Below are 12,548 nucleotides of genomic sequence, written 5' to 3' on the forward strand. Positions count from 1 at the left end.
TTTAGTAATTTAAGTCATTCTAACTATTTTTCGTTTTGAATGGATTGTTGTCACTTTTTTCACATTTTAAATGAATTGTTTCTTTTATTTTTGTGTGTGGTTAATAACCGAATAACCGAACCAAACCAAACCAAACCGAAACCGATAATCACCAAACCGATAAATGTATATTATATTTGGTTTGGTTTGGTTTTGATAATTTTAAAACCGATTAAGTTGGTTTGATTTTGGTTTTGACCAATAACCGATCCAAACCAACCCGTGAACACCCCTAATTCTAACCATCACTTTGTAGAACTTGCCTTTAAGTTTAGGTTGCACCAGCTTATCACACAAGACTCCATATGCAAGCTTCAATGTCATCCAACTAACACCAATACGATGCGTAACATCGTTGTCAATCTCCCATCTTTTTGGATAATAGATCTATGATATATACTTGAAATTTCCCTCTTTGGGGCTGCTTGTGTATTAAGTTATACTTCCACACTAATCTCATGTGCTATGTCATTGAACTTGCGATTGGTTATGTTCAACCCGAATTCTTTAGATTTTAAGGTCTGTCTCCACATCTCTCCTGTTTAGTGTTGACTTTTGCCCAAGCCACGTCGTCAATTAGAACTATATCATCCGCAAATAACATATTCCTTGACACCTTACATTAGCTTGAACTCCTATACATAGACCTTTAGATGCATAGTACAAAAGATTGTACTCATATCAAGGGTTTTAATTGGATATTGAATTAATGGGTGCTCAGTTATTTTAATCTTGAAAATTGATATGGAGACTAAGTACTTAGCTAATATATTTGTATGAATTACTAGTTTTTTGGTATACAAGTTATAATGTTTGAATTAAAAATTGATGTCTGATTGACTTCTAAAAAGCACATGTGTCATGTCTTGCTCTTGGCCTAAAACCCCAGTTACAATTGTGTGCTATTGTGTTACTGAAGGCACACCATATGTATTCCTGGATAATCCCTTTTTAAAAGCTGAGTTTAGGCTCAAATGTCATATCATCATAATTATAATTGTATGTTTGACTTAATTACCTTATTTACTAGAGACGATTATTTAAGGTATCTTGGGAAAAAATAAAATATTAGTGGAAAAATTGTAGCATCAACATAGCTGAAAAAAATTAAGTAGCTTTACTTATTAGTCTAAATTATAGAAGTAAAATTGGAAATTATTAGTGATGGAATGTGAGGACATTGGAATGGAAAAAAAAATCTTTTATTGCTTGTAACTCAAGTGTAAGGTCACTGAAGCATATACTTTAATCCTCCAAAAGTTAAAAGACCTCTAAAATTTTTGCGTTTATTATATAACTAGTTATTCGTGTGTACATGTTTGTAGTTTATAACCCTAAATGCAATACATTGGGTTTTATTTTCAAAAATCTTATTAGTCAATATTGATAATAACTGTTAAATAGTTTAATTCAAAGTTCTAAAATATCAAATAAAGTTTTGCCAATTAAATAAAAAATTATAAATTTGGGGAAAAATTCACTATATTTCTAGTGTCATGTCTTTATTAGGAAATAATTAATATATTTAAGTATTAATTGTATTATACATATAGTGATAATTTTCTAGTAATTAGAAGAAGACTTTAGCTGAAAATTGTAATGAGGTTAGGCTAGCAACCTCTACTTTTTAATAACGATGAAGAAAATAAGAGCTAGAAAGAATTAGATATTCTATGACCATCATAGATAAACTCTATGATGGCACTACATATGCTTAAGTAATGCAAAGTTATAAAGCGAAAGAAGAAAGTTGAGTTATCAACCTCAAACTTCCTTGTACAAATGGATGAAATAAAAAAATTAGATTGCTCTTCTAAAGTAACCTAGAGTTTATCACTTTTGCTTGCGCTTATTGGATCTTTTTTTCATGCCATCTCTAAGACCTTCTTTAATAGTTCATCCGTTTGACACTTATGATTTCTAGATGGGAGTTCAAGGTGGAGTAGAAAAAAGATGTATTTCAGGAGTTGGTTCTTTATCATGAACTGAAAATGAGGAACTAGATTTCCCTCCTCAAATGAGAATTACATAGGGAAAATGCATAAGTACCCCCTAGACTGTCACGATCCAAGCTCCAACACCCTGGATGTGGTCGGCACTCGAGAATCATTGCTGGTCCCAAAGCGAACCCTCATCCTGGCTGACTACAAGCGGAAGACTAACTCAAGCATACAAAATCTTAAAAACTAAATAAAATTCATGAAACTCAAATACAAAGCTTTAACTCAAATAATTTACTCTGAATATAAATTGAATATTCAACTAGCCAACAATAGGCAACTCAAGTCTTTAAAACATTTAATAAGATAAATGAAACTGACTTCTCAAACTCTAGTTTCTATCTATGAAGCCTCTAACTGACAAAGATGGAAGTCGGGACAAGACCCACGACATCCTAACATTTGATATAACTGAAAGTACAAGTGGAACACTTCGGAGCTCACCATAGTTAACTCGAACTGCATGCGGTATTAACGAAGCGCCTGTTCATGATCATGAGTACCTGTATCTGCATCATGAAACGATGCAGGCCATATGGCTCAGTACGTGGAATGTATGATCAAGTAAGGGGAATTCTAAAGCATAAACATAAGCTTGAACTAGTAGCAAGGAAACATACTTACCTCTTCTCAAACTTACTCAACTCAAGAAATACTCAAGGATCGATACTCAAAACTACTCAAACTTACTCAACTCAGAAGTACTTGATGATAAGATACTCAACTTAGTAATAAGGTTCTTAACTCAGTAAAATGGGGCTCAACTCAACAATAAGGTACTCGACTCAATGAAGCACAGTTCAACTCAAGATACTCAATTCAAGATACTCAATAATAAGCAACAATAAAAGATGCACTTTATGGAAAACTTTTGAAACAGTAGAAAACAACTCAATGTATTGAAGAATACAATAAAAACTCAATTTGTATACATTAAAATATAATATAACTCTGCCGGAGTTTCTCTAACTGACAACCATCACTATGAGCTATGCGATGATACAACGTCTCGCCCACATTGCCAGAATTATCCTATACTTTGCCACGATATAAGATGTCTCAACTAAGTGGATCCGCTAGTCTATGCTAAAAATCATTAAGAATCATCTATAAAGTATGACCCTTTCTACCCACGTCGGCTACATGGTTTGTGGAGACTTGAGTTATCTGAACTCATCCCTATATCGGTGCTCAATACTACACCCAAAATCTACTCAACTAATATGTTTAAAAACATAACTCTTTCTATGGTTTGATATTATTACTCAAAATCTTTCTCTAAAAAGAGATGTTACTCAACTGCTCAGAACTCTTTTGGAAATCTTAGTTTCCTCCTCTTTTAAATGTGAAAACATTTACTCTTGGGAATACTTAGTTCCATATATCATTTTAAGGAAAATGAACTCGACTCTACTCTTTCTCAATTCAAGTGCTCAAGTCTTAAAACAAGTTTAGAAAAGTTGTTAAACACTTCTTAAAATAGGGTTCATGCCGAATGATGGACGTGAACGACTCAATTCAAGGTTTTCAATAACCATACAAAGAACTCGATACTCGGAACTCAACAACTTAGAACTCAAGAACTTCAATGATACTACTCATTTCAAGAAAGCTCAACTCATAAGGTTCATGCGGAATTATGGGCATGAACAACTCAACCCAAAGACTCAATGATACTCCTCATCTCAAGATTTCTCGACTCATATGGTTCATGCATAATTATGGGCATGAACTACTCAACTTAAGGACTTCGTGGGTAACATGTAATAGCTTCATGATTAGGAATATAATCTCAAAAGGGTTAGGAACTCGATACTCAAGACTTAGAACTTGAATATACTACTTCTCTCAAAGATACTCAACTTATGGAGTTCATGCGAAATTTATGGGCATGAACAACTCGACTCGAGGGTCTAAAGAACATTATGGAACTCATGTATCCGACTCTTCTCATTCTCATACTTACTTCGTCAAAACTTAGCTCAAATCGATAGTTGATCTCAAAGGATTCACAATCGAACTTAAAGGCTTTATTAAACTCTACTCTTGACTCTCTCTTGAATGTGAATTATGAATTCAAGATTTATGCTTCATGATATGAAGGATCTCGTGATGATAAAGTAGACTCATGAATACATAGAGTAGTTAGAATCGAAAAGGAGTGAAGGTACACTTTAAACGAACTCAAACGGAGCAACCGACTGCAAACTGGATGAGGCAGGCGACCCTGGCGCACTGAGTGACGCGGGGAGCCAGCCCCTAAACTACAGAACATAATTTGGGGCGCACTGGCTGGCGCGACGTGCCAGACCCCAACCCAGAAAACCCGATGAATTTCTTTGCTCGTTTTCTCACCCTAACTCGCCTAGACTCGAATGGTTTCTTCCCCAATCACTTGGATTCGATTACTTAACATAAGCACACTCTAATCTACTCAATACAACACTCAAAACACTCACTTTCATATCAAGAAATCATCAAAACCCCAACACAACAAGATTTAGGATGAACTTCAAGAACACTTCTACAAGAACTCATCAAGAACTCTAATCTTTCAACTTCAAGAGTGAAATTTCGCTGAAAATAACATGATTGGCGTGTGGGTGAACGAGACCAACACTATGGAAGCTTACATACCTCTTAGGGATTAGACCCATGGCGAAAATCCACAACAAAACTCAAGAACCTCGACGAACGCCTTGATCCATTCCTCTTTTCTCCTCTTTTCTCTTCTTAAACTCTCAACTAAAACCCTAGATGTATATTAGGATTATGAAACTGAACCTAATAGGATTAGACCCTTAAAACCTTACTAAAAATGAATTAAATCTGATTTGGTAAGGAAAAGACCAAAATACCCTTTACTATTTTTGGGTAACTTTCGTTGACTCGACAACCTAACTTCAAAAGGGAATATCTCACTCATCCGACCTCGAAACTTAACAAATTACGGTGGCGTTGGAAAGATAATTCAAAGACCTTTCATTAAATATCTTTTATCCCACCTAACACATCATGTAGTAAGAGTTAGGTCATTTGAAGTTGACCCAAAACTCATAACTTAAGCGTAACTTGCAAAATTTCAGATTTTGCTATTTCCAATTTAGTTCTTTTTGGAAATCAAGGTGCTAAATTTAGTGACATGACCTTAATACTTAAGAAATTTTAAATTCCTTGGTAAAATCCTACTCACAACGAAGGATGGTTCGAGTCTTAGTTCAAAAAAATTCTAGGGTGTTACATAGACTATGACCGAAATTCCAAAGACACACCTAAACTTAACTAAAGTCCTATTACCCCTCTAAAATAATTTAAAATGGAATAAATACATCACAAATTCTGACATGTCATAGAGAGTGTGCACGCTCTCTTGAAGGCAAGTGATGAGTGCACAAATTGGACACATGTCATTTTTTGATTAGTAACTTTATAATTAGTTAGTACATATATATATTGATAATAAAACTTATATATATTTAATTATTTTTATTTCTTTCTTTGTAAAATATTTATTTTAATTTATTTATTATCTTTTCACTTTTAATTAATTTTAATAAATAATGTGTATTTTAAAAAAAAAACAATTTAAAAGTGTCCTTTAATTTTAATGTTATATTTTATTTTCTTCACTTATTTTGATATTCGTTCAAAATTAACTTATTTTAAATACAAGACATTTGAAAATCAAAATGAAAGACAAAGAAAATAAACTCAATAGAAAAATAAAAGAGAAAAACAATGAATGTAAGTAAAAAAAAAATCGTTTCTATACAAGGTAAAAAAATATGTATTAACTTAATTTAAATACAAGGTTATAAAAATAAGAATTTTTTTTTTAAGAATTTTTTTTCAAAAAAAAAAATTAAGAATATTTTTTTATTTTAAAAAATAATATTTACACACATGGCAGACGAGTGTGTACAAACACAACAAATTTGGGTGATTGAAGGTGCCACATCAGCACAAAAAGTGCACAAAAATACGGAAAAAATGAGTTTAGGAGGGTAATAGAATCTTAGTTAAGTTTAGGCGTGTCCCTGGAATTTCGGTTATAGTCTGGGAGGGGGGGGGGGTATTTATGCCTTATCCCAATTATATATGTACTAAGTTAAGAGCAAATTGAAGAGGACAACATCAGAAATATCAGTAGATGTATTTTGGTGAATATCTGATTTAAACTTGCAGAAAAAAATTCAAGAAAGCTATGGGGGGGAGAGCAATTTGAAAGAATAAGACTCTTTAGTTTTGCCGATTATTTTATTTTGTATTAGAACAATTAATACATAAAACATGCGTGCTCAACTGTTTCACTTTAGACAATATTAACCTCTATCAATATAGAACATACATGATAAGAGCAATTTTATGATCATCATTGCTTGATTGCACCATTTCTCTACACAATCTAGTACAAAATTAGGTTAAAACAAGTCAAGGATCTGGAATTGGGATACACAACTAAATGTGTAAGGCTGAATTGAATAACATTTTAGGTCATAAAATTAAGGAGAACAATTATTCTATCCATTCATTGAGGGGAGTTCATGCAATCTTAATCATCCCCAAGTCTAAACTATTCTTTTCAAAATGCTTCCTACTTAGTGTCAGAATCCATCAATTGTTGTCTGATTCATAGAAATTAAGAACAACGTGATCCAACAACCACATAATTTTGTGGATGAATCAGTTTCAAGATTCATTGTTCCCCCTATTAATGTGCCTTAGTCTGTTCAACAGTTGGATCAAGTGGTACAACATGTTTCAATGCACGCTCATTAGTTTCACTTTCATCCTCACCCTCTTTTTTGAAAAGATAATCTCACTTGCTTCCCCCTTACACATGCACTACATTCCAATTTTTTCTTTTAAATGACATATTCCCCATTTTTGTGAAGTGAGCGAAATAAACTTTTGTTTGTCTTCATTCATATCCCTTAAACAATCAATATCTATGAATTAAATCACTTGCTTCCTCTCAGCTTCACCGGTAAAATAGCTGAAGGGTTAGTCATAGGAAACCAAACAAGCTTGAGTCCATTCTTATGATCAAAAGGGTGAATCAAATTTCTTCTCGCCTATCTAGGCAACTTGTTAGTGGACCTGTTTCTGTCAACATGTATAATTCTATTTCCATTTGCCAATTTAGTATTTATTTTTCAAAAATCATTAGCACCTGGACATTCAGTAGTTGGATGACCAATTTTACCACAAATATAGCACGAATCTTCAGAGATAATATTTCCTTTATGGCATTCTATACTAGCCTTCTCATTGTGCACCCTATCACTCAATTTGTTGCAAATTCCAGAGGAATTAGTCCATCTATTAGCTCTTGCAGGGTCCATTTTCATCCTAGACACTTCTAGATTTAGTTTTTTTTTGCCTTATCTTTTTTGCAAAAAAATCAATTTTGCATTCTTTCATAATATGTTCTAATCTGTTCTCAGTATCATTTATCTTACCGTTTTGAATAATGGACAGCTTAAGAATTTCAGATTTTTAATTCAAGTTTGATGACTCAAGTTTATCACCCTGTTTCTTTAGAGAAAAAATTTCTTCTTTAGTTATAGTTTTGAAGTTTTTAAGATCCATGCTGTAACGACCCTTTTGGTCGTTTTGAGTACTAGAGCTTTTTATTTTATAAAATACTTTTCGATAGATTCTAAATGGGTATTTTGGACTATTCGTAACTACAATATAGAATTAGTGGGATAGTTTTAATAACTAATTTAGTTGATGGTTAAGAAAGATAATATTAAAATTAGTAAGTTTTAATATTTGTTAGTTCATAATTAGTTACCCTAGATACTTAAAAAGACTAACGAGAGAAACACTACCTGCGGCGTCAACCAGAAGCGACTGCCATCCAGGTAATGCTTCAACTCTTTGACTTCTTTAAGTAATATGTAATGGGTTTATATTAATTGGGTGGAAATCCTTGGAATGCATTAATTATCCATTTGTCTTATCTATTCAATTATGTTGTTTGTCTAATTTTAGTGAATGTTAGGCGATAATGTATGATTATTATTATATTATTGTAATTAGATGAGACATTGGAAAGAACGAGTATGCAGTGTTAGTTGAATTTTTGGATAAAATAAATGAGAAAGATCCTGGTAATTTCAGTTCTTCTATTGCTTTAAATAAATTATAATGGATTAGAATTAGGATGCCGAATGTTTATTGGTGGGTGGAGGAGTAATGCATAGTCTTTGGTAGTTATTGTTCAAGTATTAATGTGGTGATTCTTTTATATGTTGGAGAAATTTTATAGTTAATAATTAAGAGTACATGTCAGGCGAATTGCCTATAGGATCAAAGTTGATCACAGGAATTGGGAGTATTGGTTTCTGTGGCTCTAATGGTATTATATTTTGTTTGTTTTCCGTAATTGAGGTTACTGGAGATAGAACTTAACCTTAGGTTTTCATTTTTTTTAGTTATCTTATTTTAATTCAATTTTTGATATATTGAGTTAGGTAATTAAATATTAGGTGTATTATATTATATGACTTCCATTAAAGTTATAGACCTAACCGCTTGGAATTTAATAAATAGGAGACTTGACATATTAATTGAACTCAACATTTGGAAATTGTTTTTACATGATAGATTGGAAACATTCTGAGGCCTCGAGGAAAGGAAAAACATTGGGAAATTAGCTTGCGTGACCTCGATTCTTCGGTGAAGGTAGGTTATGGTTTATTCTATTTAATAGATAGACTCTTAATAGTGATTGATACGCATTGAGTGATATTGTGAAGTTCTCTATGTACTTGATTGTGTGGTTGTGTGGTTTGTGATTGGTCTGAAATCCTGAGACCGTGGACTTATAATCTTGAACCCCATCTATCGAAGTGATGCCTTGAATAAAGAAGGCTTGATGAACTATTGTTAATGAAGTGAAAAGTGGTAGATAAAAAATGATAAATTAATGACATTATTGGATCGGGTGTCAAGTTTCGGCATGGTATTATTAGATAGTGTGTCACGTTCCGACTATGGTATTATTGTATCGGGTGTCACGTTCCGGCACAGTAATATTAAAGAAAACATATATAAACAACGTAATGTACTCAATCTCAAAGAACTCAATTCCCAAAATCGCTTGGTTTGGAGGAATGATTCCTCAAGTATGTTCTTGATATTGTTGACTGATTACGTACTTACTTTAGTGTTGTTGTCACTGGTTCATGTTGTTTATTTCTTACCACGTGCTAAGTGTCGTAGTTGATTTCATACTATTATTCATTACATATTAGTTTCAATTTTGGGTTGGCCGATGATACCTACTCGATACATGTTCCTTGTACTGACCCTTACTTGTGTTTTCTTCGTTTTCTTTTGTGGAGTGCAGCAAGTGTACCATCGACTTCGACTCACCCTTAGCTCTTGCCAGTCTTCAGCTCATCAAATTTCAGGGTGAGCTACTCCTTCTAGCTCGTGATGGATTATCTCGTTCATGGCATGATATCGTTAAATTTCGAACATAGACAATCTTTTTTACTTATTTGATGTCTTTAATACTCTTAGACTTGGTATTTTGAAAATAGATGTCTTTGATGTGATGACTTTCAGGTTTTGGGGATAATATGTAATAGACTTTAGAGGTTTATTTGATTGGTTACTTTAATAAGATTTGAGCTTTCGCATTATTGTTGTTTTTCGTAGTTGAATTATTGATATATGTTAGGGTTTGGATTCCTTGGTTCACCTACTTAGGAGGTTAAGTGTGGGTGCCACTCACGACTCGTTTTGGGTCGTGACAAACTTGGTATTAGAGCCTTAGGTTCGGTGATCTCATCACACAAGGACATGTCTCGTAGAGTCTTGCGGAATTGTACGGGGTCGCCTTTACTTTTCTTCGAGAGGCTATAGAAATTTAGGAAAACCCCATATTTTTATTTCCTTCATGATATTACTTGAATCGAATTGGTATCTAGGTGATACAAATTGGTATCTGACCTTCGTCACTCTATTTTGCAGATACTCAGAACTAGAGCAACAGTTATGGCAACACCAACACCGACATGATGAGGTGCCCCTGAGCCAACCATTGGGGCAGTACCTCAAGGGGGAGCAGTGGTTAGAGGCCGTGGTAGAGGTCGCAAAAGAAGAACCACCAGAGGCATAGAACAATCACCTTGTCCAACTAGGGATAGAGTAGTGACCCCTCCACCGGCTGACGAGGTAGCAAGAGAGGGTGATGAGGGGGAAGATGAGCAAATTCAAGAGAAGGAAGCACCACCCTAACCTACACAAGAAATGATTAATCAGGTTCTTAATTATCTCAACGGATTATCTGATCAAGGCCAGGCACCACCAATGTTTTCTGCACCCGCACCTCAGGTTCAAGGAATACAACATGCCACTGTTGTGACTCCCTGCATGGATGCGTCCTTGGAAACAAATACGTTTCCCCGATTTACTACATGGCCTATAATGACTAGTGACCAGCATGACCTCTTTATTAAGTTCTTAAAGTTGAAACCTCCCGTCTTCAAGGGTACTGAATCTGAAGATGCTTATGATTTCCTGGTTGATTGTCATGAGCTGTTACATAAGATGAACATAGTGGAGTGATTCTGTGATGAGTTTGTGACCTACCAGTTTCAAGGGGATGCCAATAAGTGATGGAGGTCTCATGTTGAGTGTCGACCAGCAAAGGCACCACCTATGACTTGGGCATCATTTTCTAGCTTCTTCATGGAGAAGTATATACCCCCAGACTTTGAAGGACATGAAGAGAGATGAGTTCCTGAACATAGAGCAAGGAAGGATGTCTGTTGCAGCTTATGAGGCCAAATTTCGTGCATTATCCAGGTATGCCACTCAGCTTTGCTTCAGTCCGCAAGAGCAGATTCGCCGTTTTGTAAAGGGTTTGAGGTCAGATTTGCAGATTCCAGCTTTACAGGTAGCTGCTTCTGTAAAATCTTTTCAGGAAGTGGTTGATTTTGTGATAGAGGTAGAGAGGGTACAGCCGGATGACTTCACCAAGGTGTCAACGTTTAAGAAGTTCCGTAAGGGAGGTGAGTTTAGTGGTTCGTACTCCAGAGGGCAGAGTTTAGGGAGATATCAACCCTGTCCTATTCAGTCTTATTGCAGTCTTCAGCTGAGGGTCCGTCGTAGATCAGTCATCCTTTTTCTGAGTTTGGGGGTTATCTCCAGTCTTCTTTATCTTCACAGAGACCTACACTCGACTCCAGGACTTGTTATGGATGTGGAGAGGCCGGACATATCATGAAATATTGTCCAAAGAAGAGTCAGGCTCAGAGTTACAAATCCCCAGAAGCTAGAGGTAGAGGTGGTCATGGTAGAAGCTGTCATTCTGGAGGACATGATGGCCAAGGTAATGGTGGTCACCAGTTTAGCCAGGGTGGCGGGAAAGTTGGAACTATTGGAGTGCAGCCCGGCAGGGGCAATGGATAAACAGGTGATAGGGCTCATTGTTATGCGTTCCCCGGGAGGTCAGAGGTAGAGACATGTGATGCTCTTATCACAGTTACTTTTCTGGTATGTGATCGCATGGCTTATGTATTGTTTGATCCTGGATCCACATTTTCTTATGTATCTTCCTCGTTCGCTACTAGTCTTGATTTGCATTATGATTTGCTTGACATGCCTATTTGTGTCTCTATCTGTGATAGTTGAGAAGGTGTATAGGTCTTGCCTTGTGGCTTTTATGGGGAGCAATACTTATGTATATCTGATTATTCTAGAGATGGTTGATTTTGATGTAATTTTGGGTATGACTTGGCTTTCTCCAAATTTTGCTATCTTAGATTGTAATGCTAAGACTGTGACTTTGGCCAAGCCTGGGATTGATCCACTAGTGTGGGAGGGTGACTTTAACTTTATTGGCACATCTCAAGGATGATACTTCCAAAGTGCCTTCGATCAAGTCTGTTTCGATAGTCTGTGAGTTTGCGGATGTCTTTCCTGCAGACTTTCCCAGTATGCCACCAGATAGAGACATTGATTTTTGTATTGACCTGGAGCCGGGGACTCACCCTATTTCCATTCCACCTTATAGAATGGCCCCAATTGAGTTAAGGGAGTTAAAGGCCCAACTTCAGGAGTTGTTAGGTAAAGGTTTTATTAGACCGAGTGCATCTCCTTAGGGTGCTCTAATTTTATTTGTGAAGAAGAATGATGTTAGTTTTCGAATGTGCATAGACTACATGCAGTTGAATAAGGTAACTATTAAGAACAAGTATCCCATTCCTTGCATTGATGACTTGTTCGACCAGTTACATGGTGCTTGTGTCTTCTCGAAAATTGATTTGAGGTCCAGTTATCATCAATTGAAAATGCGGGCAACAAACATGCCAAAGACTGCTTTTCGAACCAGGTCCCACATTATGAATTCTTAGTAATGTCTTTTGGGCTTACGAATGCCCCTGCTGCTTTCATGAGCCTGATGAACGGAATTTTTAAGCCATATTTGGACCTCTTCGTTATCATATTTATTGATGATATACTGATATATTTAAAGAGCAGGAAGGA

At 35.3% G+C, this 12,548-nt stretch overlaps 1 long non-coding RNA gene across 1 annotated transcript in view; it reads left to right on the plus strand.

The window, feature by feature from the left end:
• The window catches only part of LOC107061988 (uncharacterized), a 22,305-nt gene extending 10,756 nt beyond the window's left edge, over nt 1-11,549 (plus strand). Inside the window, exons 2-3 of the long non-coding RNA XR_001474352.1 lie at nt 9,400-9,464; nt 10,029-11,549. This is a non-coding gene — a long non-coding RNA (uncharacterized lncRNA). The remainder of the gene's footprint in view (nt 1-9,399; nt 9,465-10,028) is intronic.
• The last annotated feature ends 999 nt before the right edge of the window (nt 11,550-12,548 follow it).

The sequence above is a fragment of the Solanum tuberosum genome, unplaced genomic scaffold (assembly GCF_000226075.1).
Source record: "Solanum tuberosum cultivar DM 1-3 516 R44 unplaced genomic scaffold, SolTub_3.0 scf00187, whole genome shotgun sequence".
NCBI lineage: Eukaryota > Viridiplantae > Streptophyta > Magnoliopsida > Solanales > Solanaceae > Solanum > Solanum tuberosum.